Below are 12,292 nucleotides of genomic sequence, written 5' to 3'. Positions count from 1 at the left end.
GAAAAAATTGGAGAAGGAAATGGCAACCCACTCCAGTGTTCCTGCCTGGAGAATCCCAGGGACAGAGGAGCCTGGTGGGCTGCCATCTATGGGGTCGCACAGAGTCGGACACGACTGAAGTGATTTAGCAGCAGCAGCAGCAGCAGGGGGGAAAAAAACAGAAGGTCCATAGGGTTAATATTTATACCATATCTTATGCAGTCCATGGGGTTGCAAAGAGTCGGATACAACTGAGCGACTGAACTGAATTCACATGCTGTTAAAACCTCATTCTTGCCATTTAACAGCTTGAGCATTTTATCTTATTATTAAAACAAAAATAAAACAATAATGAAAAAAATCCCTTAGAATCAACCTGTACAAAAAAGATCTTCACAACCCAGATAATCACGATGGTGTGATCACTCACCTAGAGCCAGACATCCTGGAATGTGAAGTCAAGTGGGCCTTAGAAAGCATCACTATGAACAAAGCTAGTGGAGGTGATAAAATTCCAGTGGAGCTATTCCAAATCCTGAAAGATGGTGCTGTGAAAGTGCTGCCCTCAATATGCCAGCAAATGTGGAAAACTCAGCAGTGGCCACAGGACTGGAAAAGGTCAGTTTTCATTCCAATCCCAAAGAAAGGCAATGCCAAAGAATGCTCAAACTACTGCACAATTGCACTCATCTCACATGCTAGTAAAGTAATGCTCAAAATTCTCCAAACCAGGCTTCAGCAATATGTGAACCATGAACTTCCTGATGTTCAAGCTGATTTTAGAAAAGGCAGAGGAACCAGAGATCAAATTGCCAACATCCGCTGGATCCTCGAAAAAGCAGGAGAGTTCCAGAAAGGCATCTATTTCTGCTTTATTGACTATGCCAAAGCCTTTGACTGTGTGGATCACAATAAACTGTGGAAAATTCTGAAAGAGATGGGAATACCAGACCATCTGATCTGCCTCTTGAGAAATTTGTATGCAGGTCAGGAAGCAACAGTTAGAACTGGACATGGAACAACAGACTGGTTCCAAAGAGGAAAAGGAGTTCGTCAAGGCTGTATATTGTCACCCTGTTTATTTAACTTATATGCAGAGTACATCATGAGAAACGCTGGACTAGAAGAAACACAAGCCGGAATCAAGATTGCCAGGAGAAATATCAATCACCTCAGATATGCAGATAACACCACCCTTATGGCAGACAGGGAAGAGGAACTAAAAAGCCTCTTGATGAAGGTGAAAGTGGAGAGTGAAAAAGTTGGCTTAAAGCTCAACATTCAGAAAACGAAGATCATGGCATCCGGTCCCATCACTTCATGGGAAATAGATGGGGAAACAGTGGAAACAGTGTCAGACTTTATTTTTCTGGGCTCCAATATCACTGCAGATGGTGATTGCAGCCATGAAATTAAAAGACGCTTACTCCTTGGAAGGAAAGTTATGACCAACCTAGATAGCATATTTAAAAGCAGAGACATTACTTCGCCAACAAAGGTCCGTCTAGTCAAGGCTATGGTTTTTCCTGTGGTCATGTATGGATGTGAGAGTTGGACTGTGAAGAAGGCTGAGCGCTGAAGAATTGATGCTTTTGAACTGTGGTGTTGGAGAAGACTCTTGAGAGTCCCTTGGACTGCAAGGAGATCCAACCAGTCCATTCTGAAGGAGATCAGCCCTGGGATTTCTTTGGAAGGAATGATGCTAAAGCTGAAACTCCAGTACTTTGGCCACCTGATGTGAAGAGTTGACTCATTGGAAAAGACTCTGATGCTGGGAGGGACTGGGGGCAGGAGGAGAAGGGGACAACAGAGGATGAGATGGCTGGATGGCATCACTGACTCGATGGACGTGAGTCTGGGTGAACTCTGGGAGTTGGTGATGGACAGGGAGGCCTGGCATGCTGCGATTCATGGGGTCGCAAAGAGTCGGACATGACTGAGCGACTGATCTGATCTGATCTGAATGACTATGTAATAATATCACTTTATATTAATCTATCATTTTTAATCATTTAGAAATTTATCTTTTGACACTAAATAATCATGTCTTTAGCCGCATTTCATGACATGCCAAATCAAGTTCTATCGGCATTTCATATTATGTTCTTACTAAATTATATCTAATTATCAATTCAATGTACATAAAAACTTAAGGGTCTTAATCCTTTGGGATGAATTGTTTTAAAAAAAAATATCAATTTGTACTCCCAGCAGTAGTGAATGAGAGTTTAGTTTTAATAACTCTGGCTGGTTTTGGATATTTTCTTTCCTTCTTTAGCTTTTTAAGATGAGATGTAACTGATAAATACTTTCTATCTTCATTTAGACTTCTTTAATTGGCCACACCACATGGCATGTAGGATCTTAGTTCCCTGACTGGGGATTGAACCCTTGCCTCCAGCATGGTGGATGTTCGGAGTCCTAACCGCTGGACTGCCAGGGGATTTCCTGGACTACTTGAATTACTAAGGTTGATTTTTTTTTTTAAGTCGTTTGCACATTTTCTTTGAAATGTACATTTCTGTTGTTGACACTCTTTTGGACTATAGCAAATACATTTTTTTATTTAAAAAAGAAAAAAGAGTGTTTTCAGTAATGGTCAGCATCAGGTTATCAGAAATCCCCAGTGCAGGATTTTGTACTTCCTATGTGATGATCACAAATTGAGGTTTAGACGCTCTGCTGAGATCTCTAGGCATTGTCACCTCAAAGTGACACCACTCCGTATTCCAGTCTCCCGAAACAAAGCTACTCACAGTGTGGGCCTCCGTCCTATGCTCATCTGCAAATTGTAACTTGTGGACAACAGCGCAGAAAATGAGAGCAAGTGTTAAAGAATGTTTAGAGCAATTTGACAAATTAATGTTATGTCAGATTAATCTATTATTTTTTAAATGGTGTTTAATTTTGTGTTTTAAATTATTAATTTCTAGTAAATTTTCAATTATATCTTATAAGTATTTTGATCCATGATTCAAGATTTAAACAACAAGCTGGGGCTTCCCTGGCAGCTCATTGGTAAAGAATCTGCCTTGCAATGCAGGGGATCTGGGTTCAATCCCTGGTCCAGGAAGATGCCACATAAGCTCTGACACTGCAACTAAGACTTGTCAGAGCCAAATAAACTAAAAACAAATAAATAAATAAAACAAGCTGAACCTTCACCATAGACGGGTTGAAAAGCAATATTCTAAATTATTTATTTGACTCAGCATATTAGTTTCTTATTGCTGCTATAAAATTTACGGCAAATTTAATAGGTTAAAACAACAGAAATTATTATCTTACAGTTCCAGAGGTTAGAAGTCCAAAATTGGTCTTAATGGGTTCAAATCAAGGTATAACTTGAAGCTATGTGGGGACTTCCCTGGAGGTCCAGTGATTAAGACTCCACAGTTTCAACGCAGAGCGCTTGGGTTCGATCCCTGGTCAGGTCACAAGCCAAGTGGCCAAAAAAAAAAAAAAAAAGGATAGCTTGGAGATGTGTTCTTTCTGGAAGCTCAAGAGAAGAATCTGTTTATTTGCCTTCTTTAGCTTCTAGAGCATGTCTGCATTCCTTGGCAAGTGATCTCTTTCCCCATTTTCAAAGCCAGCAGAGTAACACCCTCAGATAGCTCTCACGCTGATCTCCTTTACCACCTGTAAGGACTTTTGTGATTACAGCACTTCAATACAGGATTATCTTCCCATCTCAAGATCCTTGACTTAACCACGTTGATAAGTTTCCTTTGGCATATAAGATAACATATTCACAGGTTTTGGCAGTTAGGATATGGATGCCTATGGGGGGTAGTTATTCAGTGTTCCACATTCAGGTTACTAGTTTTAGCCTTCAAAGTCACATTCTCAAATCCATCTTCAGAGAGCAAAAGGGGTTCTTGGTTACACCAGACAGAGTTGCTTTCCACAAATAACACGTCAGACCATAGTGCAAGCGTAAGTAATTAAGTGATTTTGATCCTGGATGTAAACAAAAAATTTTTTTTAAATCTCAGTTGTTTTTCATTAATTTTAACTAAGATACTACCCATCAAATCATCTAATATTATTTTATCTATTTACCTATCTGGAAAAGAGTTGAGTAATAATACCACTGGAAGATATCATGTTAGCATCATGTAACCCTAAGTTAAAGAGTTGTGAAACTCTATCAGAATTTCCCAAAGTTTATTCCCATTTTCAAGGGGCTTTGTGTGTCTATGTGTGTCAATTATTAAAAACAACCTTTTGAGTTTTATCAGCCACCACTATTTGTTATCAGCAGCAAGACCCTGCTGTAGCGTAGTCTGTATCCACACCATTCAAATTGTTTCTGATAGAACTACTGAGAGACAGCTCTGCTCTTAGTATATTACTCTCTCCATTCATTGTGATTCCTTTCAGTTTGAAGTATTTTATTTTTGCAGGACCAGCAGCTACTAAATAAGGTAGCAATTATCAGCTGACATTTAGTTGTTTTTTTTTTTTTTTTTCCCTTTGACCGTGCTGCGTGGCTTGAGATCTTAGTTCCCTGACTAGGGATTGAATTCACACCCCCTGCAATGGAAGCTCGGTGTTTTAACCACTAGCCAGGGCAGTCCCTCACATGAAACATTTTTGTATAAATTTGAGTGCTTTTCTCCTGTTAATCTGTCTTTGTCAGTTTAAGACCCAGCCAGAGACAATAAGAGGTTCAAGAAAAACGTTTTTTCCTCCCTACACCGTGCATAAGCTGTTCTGTTTGTTTTTATTTTGTAATATGACACACGTCAACATTCTCAAATAATACAGCACTCATTACCGAGCACTCTAATATGACACTAAGTACCATTTTCCCCCACCACATACAATGATGATGCCTCTCCAGTATTGGTTTTGTTGTTCCTAACCCATTAGGGAGAAATGCCTAATTGTTTCTGTTTAATATACTCAACTTTTAACATAATTCACAATTTTTCATATGCTTCCTGGCTATTTGAACTTCCTTTGGAAATATTTTTGTCCATTTTTCACTTGGATTATTCATCTGTTAATTTTTTTCTCATTTTGGGGGCTCGAGGCATATGGGAACCTAGTTCACTGATCAGGGATGGAACCCACGCCACCTGCAGGGGAAGTGTGGTATCTTAACAGCTGGACCACGAGGGAAGTCCAGAGAGAACCTAAAATCCTCTACATCCTAAAGTGGGAAAGAATGCATCACTGGGTGGGCTCGAACCACCAACCTTTCTGTTAACAGTCAAAAGTGCTAACCAGTAGCACCAAAGAGACACCTCGCTAAGATTTAAATTGAGGAAGAATTAAAAGCCCCTTTGACTGTAATCCCTCTTGTTGCCTATTGTTGTTTGGTTGCACATTCCCCTCCACTGGAAGGAGGATTCCTAACCACTGGACCACCAGGGAAGTCCCCATCATTTTCTTGTAATTTCTAACTTGTTCCCCAGCTTGCACTCTCTTTTACTCTACTCTATGTTGTCCATAGCATACTAATAACTTCATTCGTACTTCTAACATACTAATAACTTCATTCATCTATTGAACAAATATTTGTGCAGGTACTGTCTTGAGCATTTGAGATGAAAGTGTTAGTTGCTTAATTGTGACTGACTCTTTGTGAGCCCATGGGCTGTAGCTCTCTAGGTTCTTCCAGTCCATGGGATTCTCCAGGCATGAATACTGGAGTGGGTTACCATTCCCTTCAGGGGATCTTCCCGACCCAGGGGTTGAACCCAGGTCTCCTATACTGGAGGCAGATTCTATACCATTTAAGCCACCAGAGACCCAAGCATTTGAGATATATAAGTGAACATATAAAAATCCTTGACCTCAAACTTACATTCTACTGGGGTAAGACAGTCAATACACAAATAATAGATACTGGGCTTGCCAGGTGGCACTAATGGTAAAGAACCCGCCTACCAATGCAAGAGATGTAAGAGACAGAGGTTCAGTTCCTGGGTTGGGAAGAATCCCTGGAGAAGGAAATGGCAACCCACTCCAGTATTCTTGCCTGGAGAATCTCATGGACAGAGGAGCCTGGTGGACTACAGTCCATTAGGGTCGCACAGAGACCAACACGACTGAAGCAACTTAAGTGAAGTGAAGTGAAGTGAAGTCACTCAGTTGTGTCCGACTCTTTGCAACCCCGTGGACTGTAGCCTACCAGGTTCCTCAATCCACGAAATTCTCCAGGCAGGAATACTGGAGTGGATTGCCATTTCCTTCTCCAGGGGATCTTCCCAACCCAGGGATCGAACCTCGGTCTCCCACGTTACAGGCAGACGCTTTACCGTCTGAGCCACCAGGGAAGCAACTTAGCATGCATGCAATTGTTGAATAAAGAAACAGGTAAATCTTTGGGCATTTATCCAAGTACTTTTTTAAAAATTTATTTAATTTTTCATTTTTTTGCTTCACTGGGTCTTTTCATTGCTGCCCATGGGCTTTCTCATGTTGCAGCGAGTGGGGGACTTCCCTGGTGGCTTAGATGGTAAAGAATCTGCCTGCAACTTTGGAGACCCTGGGTTGGGAAGATCCCCTGGAGACGGAAATGGAAACCCACTGCAGTATTCCTGCTTGGAGAATTTCATGGACAGAGGAGTCTGGTGGGCTACAGTCCATGGGGTCGCAAAGAGTCGGACACAGCTGAGTGACTAACACATGTGTTCATAGTGAGTGGGGGCTCCTCTTTAGTTGTGGTGCCTGAGTTTCTCTTGTTGTGGAGCATGAGCGCTACCAGGACTAAACCTGTGTCTCTTGCATTGGCGGGCAGATTGAAAAAAAAGTCTTAAACAGCTGAATAACTTTGCCAATTAAAATTAGGTGAAAGAAAATACAGCTTATAAAATTTTATATTCAATATTTTGTAAATTATGATTAAGAAACACATGCTCGATTGGCAATTTAAACTTTAAATAAATATTTGTGAATAATTTATCTTCTGGATAACACATTTGTGGATCTTTCTGGTTTATCCAAAGGCAAAGAAAATAAAATATTAATGCTTAAATGTCTAAATTGTCTATCTGATCTAAGACTGCCTTTAATGTCTGAGCCTCAAGCAAAGAAAACAAGAAATAGTTCTCTATTCTTCCAAGGCTATAAATTTGCAGTTGATAAGGACTGGTGGGGTCATTTTTACTGCCTGGGATAACAATGTTTCTCCTGTCTTGCATTTTTAGATAATGAAGATAACAAATCCTTAAAAGTTCTTGCATTCTTGCCTAGAGGATCAGAAGACAACAGAAAAGATGTTGGTCATGACCTTTACTCTTAGGATTAGCTTCTTTGACCATTTTTGGGATTCAGGAACTCCAAGTTTATCTTGCTGTTTCAAAACTAGAGGCAGTATTTACAAGTTTTAAGGGAGAGGGAAAAGGAACAAAAATCAAAACAAACTTGAGCACTAGTGTACTCATTCTTTTTAATATTTTGACTTTTTATATATGAGCATGAAATATATGAAGGGCTTCCCAGGTGAAAAGTGAAGTGAAAGTGTTAGTTGCCCAGTCGTGTCCGACTCTATGCAACTCCATGGACATTAGCCCTCCAGGCTCTTCTGTCCTTGGAATTTTCCAGGCAAGAATACTGGACTGAGTTGTAATTCCCTTCTCCAAGGGATCTTCTTCTTCCAGGGATCAAACCCGGGTCTCCTGTATTACAGATGGACTCTTTACTCTTTAAAATACATGAAGGGCTTCCCAGGTGCTGCAGTGGCAAAGAATCCACCTGCCAATGCAGGAGACCCAAGACTTGGGTGAGTGGGAAATGGCAACCAACTCCAATATTCTTGCCTGGAAAATTTCACAGACAGAGAAGCCTGGCATGTGATTGAAAAGAGTTGGACATGACTGAGCACACACACAAACACACACACATATGAAATAAATGAGCTTCCCAGGTGGTTCAGTAGTAAAGAACCCACATGCCAATGCCAGAGATTCTATTCAGCTCTGTTGCTGGGTTGGGAAGATCCTCTGGAGAAGGAAATGGCTACCCACTCCAATATTTTTACCTGGGAAATCCCATGGGCAGAGGAGCCTGGCAGGCTACAGTCCTTGGAGGCACAAAAGAGTCGGATACAACTTTATCGACTAAACAACATCAACATAAGTGAATGATTAAGTAGATATTATGATACACCAACTTTGCTCTGGACTTCCCAGGTGATGTTAGTGGTAAAAAATGCACCTGCCAATGGAGGAGATGTTGAGACGTGGGTTTGATCCCTGTGTTGGGAAGATCCCCTGGAGGAGGGCATGGCAACCCACTCCAGTATTCTTGCCTGGAGAATCCCACAGACAGAGGAGCCTGGAGGGCTACAGTCTTCAGGGTCAAAAAGAGTCAGACACAACTAAAGCAACTGAGCACACACACAGGCACGCATCCATAAGGTACATAAACTCCCTCTCCCATCCCTACTGTTGTCCACACCTACTGGCAGGTAAGTGTGGGAACCACACACACTAAAACCTCTACACAGTGGCAGACACTTGTTGCTGCCTTCCTACCTCCACAGGACCTCCACTCAGGGAAACATTGCCCATCAACCCTGAGCAATGAGATAATTGCAGGAGAGTTAATTAGATGTCCAGCATTCCCCTCATGGCAGCTATTACACCTTAAATCTTTGTGGTAGAAGAGCCATATCCATTCTTATTCCTCCCAAACTTACGAGCTGTGCTGTAAAATGTCTACATTAATGCCTTTGCCACTGTTTTACACAGCAGCAGCACCAAGCTCCTTCTTTCAAAGATAGAAAGAAAGTGAAGTCGCTCAGTCAAGTCCGACTCTTTGCGACCCCATGGACTGTAGCCCACTAGACTCCTCCATCCATGGAATTTTCTAGGCAAGAGTACTGGAGTACGTTGCCATTTCTTTCTGCAAGGGATCTTCCCAACCTAGGGATAGAACCCGGGTTTCCCACATTGTGGGCAGATGCTTTACTGTCTGAGCCACCAGGGAATCCCAAACTCTCCTTTCAAACTTTCAAACTCTGCCCTTATTGAATGAGCCACATCTAGCCAAATGCCCAGCCATGCACCACACATCTTGAGATCCCATCCTTGAGTTTTCATCCTCTGTGCATTTCTCTAATTTAGGACTCTTCCTTGGTACTCATTGTTAATATAAATGCCACTCTTCTCAGACTTCCCTGGTAATGCAGTGGATAAGAATCCTCCTGCCAATGCAGGGGGCACGGGTTTGATCCCTAGTCCAGGAAGACTCCACATGCCATGAAGCAACTAAGCCTGTGTGCCACAACCACTGAGCCTGTGCTCTAGAGCCCTCGAGCTGCAACTCCTGAGCCTGTGTGCAGTAACCACTGAAGTCCACGAGCTTAGGGACCATGCTCTGCAATGAGAGTAGCCAACGCAATGAGGAACTTGTGTAAAGCAACAAAGACAAATAAATAAATACAAATTTTTAAAAATCCCACTCTTCTGCAAGATTTGAACACCTACCCAACTACCTATCCCCCTATGCCACTACCAGCTAGGTTACCAAGGCAAGAAGGGTTACTATTATTGCAATAAGTTACAAACAATTGGGCTTCCCTGATAGCTCAGTTGGTAAAGAATCAGCCTGTAATGTGGGAAACCTGGGTTCCATCCCTGGGTTGGGAAGATCCCCTGGAAAAGGGAAAGGCTACCCACTCCAGTATTCTGGCCTAGAGAATTCCATGGACTATACAGTCCATGGGGTCACAATGAGTTGGACACAACTGAGCGATTTTCACACACACACACACACACACACACACACACAATTACTGGACTAGTAAAACATGATATTAATCCAGAAAAGCAAAAAGTATAAATAAAAGTTATAGGCTATTTGAACCCAGGCATATGCTAGCAGCATGGATGTTTTTGACAGGATCGATTATCAAGGTCTACTTGACGTGGCCCACAGTTCTCAATAGACACTTTACACAGGACCAAATAGCTGTTGGGCTTCCCTGGTGGCTCAGATGGTAAGGAATCTGCTTTTAGTTCAGGAGACTCAAGTTCCATCCCTGAGTCAGGAAGATCCCCTGGAGAAGGAAATGGCAACCTGTTCCAGTATTCTTGCCTGGAGAATTCCAAGGACAAAGGAGCCTCGTGGGTTACAGTCCATGGGGTTGAAAAGAGTGAGTGACATGACTGAGTGACTAACATTTTCTTCAAATAGCTGCTATTCATATATATAATATATTAATTTTGAGACTGGGTTATTTTATGTTCTTTCAGTCCTTAGAGGTGGAAGATCAGAGGAAAAACAAAGCTTGGTCTCTGGATTTCCTTTTTAAGCAACAGAGACTGAGGCAGAATGTCATTTGAACAACTCATACAGGGGCACATGGCACTGCTCGAAACTCTGGCCAGGTTTTCTGAGCTGACTTAGAGTCCCCCTTGGTTAATATCCCCAAGTATTATGCAGTGTAACACCTCCAAGTTCTATTTTCACCTCCCTTTTCCAAACAATCTCTATTTCAAATTCCTAATGTTCTATTTCAATGTATTGACATTAGAGAATTTCCCTGGTGGTCCAATGGTTAAGAATCTTCCCTCCAAGGCAGAGGACCCAGGTTCAATCCCTGGTTGGGGAATTAAGATCCCCCATGCCATACCACATGGCCAAAAGGAAAAAAAAGTATTCAATTTATTGACACTAGAATTCTAGAACACTTGCATTCCAAGAGACCTAGTGCTTCTTTCTCGGGTTTATAAATAAAGTGGAATAAAAGCTAATTGAACTCAAAAAGGCATTCAAATTATATAGCTGGCTTATAAAATGAGGATAAAGATGGAGGAAAGAAAGACAGCTGTAGGCAAGAAGACAGCTGGCATCCCGGATGCCACACTATGGGGGGGTTAAAAGGCACCGATGTTTAATCTTCCTATGCCGTTCTTCTGGTGGAGGGGCTGGGCGGTGGGTACCAGGCCTGAGGCCCTCCATCAGCATTTCCAAGGAACATAAGAGGCTAGTGGAGGAAGACAAAATAAATAAGAACTATAAGAGTCAACTGTAAGTCCCCTGCCCCTCTCTCAAATCAGATACCCTTTTTATTGGGACTTCTCTGGTGATCTATTGGCTAAGCCTTCAAGTTACCAATGCAGGAGGCCTGAGTTCCATCCCACATGCCTCAAATAAGACCTAGTAAATGAATATTAATAATTAAAAAAAGACACCTTCTTTCATAAGTAAACAAAGGGCTAAACAGAAGGTTCTTCATGGGTAGACAAAGGAAAGATCACAATCCTGTCTCTGGTTTCTCTTTCTGCTAAAGAGAAACCCAGGCAGTCAGTGAAACAAAGACAAAGGCATTCCTTTGCTCTCTGGACTGGATTTCCAGAACTGAAATGCCCAGTGGAAACTTACAAGGTGTCCCACCAGCATTACCTACTGAAGGTTCCATGGAATCTTATGAAGAAAGAAAACAAGTCCTTCTGGACACCTCATCCTCAATCAAACCTGGTAATGAGACAGTATTTACTAATCTCTTCTGACAGGCCTAACTGATTTCTCATTTCCAAATATCTTTATTCAAATGTAAATTTGGGAAGCTGATTAGTCTTAATTCTCTTTACATGAGAACACCAGCAGGCTGTCATATTGTAAAGTCATTAAATGTTTTCCACTAAGAGTACCTCATGAGAAACACTGGGCTGGATGAAGCACAAGCTGGAATCAAGATTGCCGGGAGAAATATCAATAACCTCAGATATGCAGATGACACCACCCTTATGGCAGAAAGGGAAAAAGAACTAGCCTCTTGATGAAAGTGAAAGAGGAGAGTGAAAAAGTTGGCTTAAAGCTCAACATTCAGAAAACTAAGATCATGGCATCCGGTCCCATCACTTCATGGCAAATAGATGGGGAAACAGTGGTAACAGTGGCTGACTTTATTTTTTGGGCTCCAAAATCACTGCAGATGGTGATTGCAGCCCTGAAATTAAAAGACGCTTACTCTTTGGAAGGAAAGTTATGACCAACCTAGATAGCATATTCAAAAGCAGAGACATTACTTTGTCAACAAAGGTCCTTCTAGTCAAGGCTATGGTTTCTTCAATAGTCATGTATGGATGTGAGAGTTGGACTATAAAGAAAGCTGAGCACCAAAGAATTGATGCTTTTGAACTGTGGTGTTGGAGAAGACTCCTGAGAGTCCCTTGGACTGCAAGGAGATCCAACCAGTCCATCCTAAAGGAGATCAGCCCTGGGTGTTCATTGGAAGGACTGATGCTGAAGTTGAAACTCCAGTACTTTGGCCACCTGATGCAAAGAGCTGACTCATTTGAAAAACCCTGATGCTGGGAAAGATTGAGGGTAGGGAGGAGAAGGGGACGAC

Source organism: Bos mutus, chromosome 5, assembly GCF_027580195.1.
Source record: "Bos mutus isolate GX-2022 chromosome 5, NWIPB_WYAK_1.1, whole genome shotgun sequence".
Classification (NCBI taxonomy): Eukaryota; Metazoa; Chordata; class Mammalia; order Artiodactyla; family Bovidae; genus Bos; species Bos mutus.
This window is presented reverse-complemented; position numbering follows the sequence as displayed.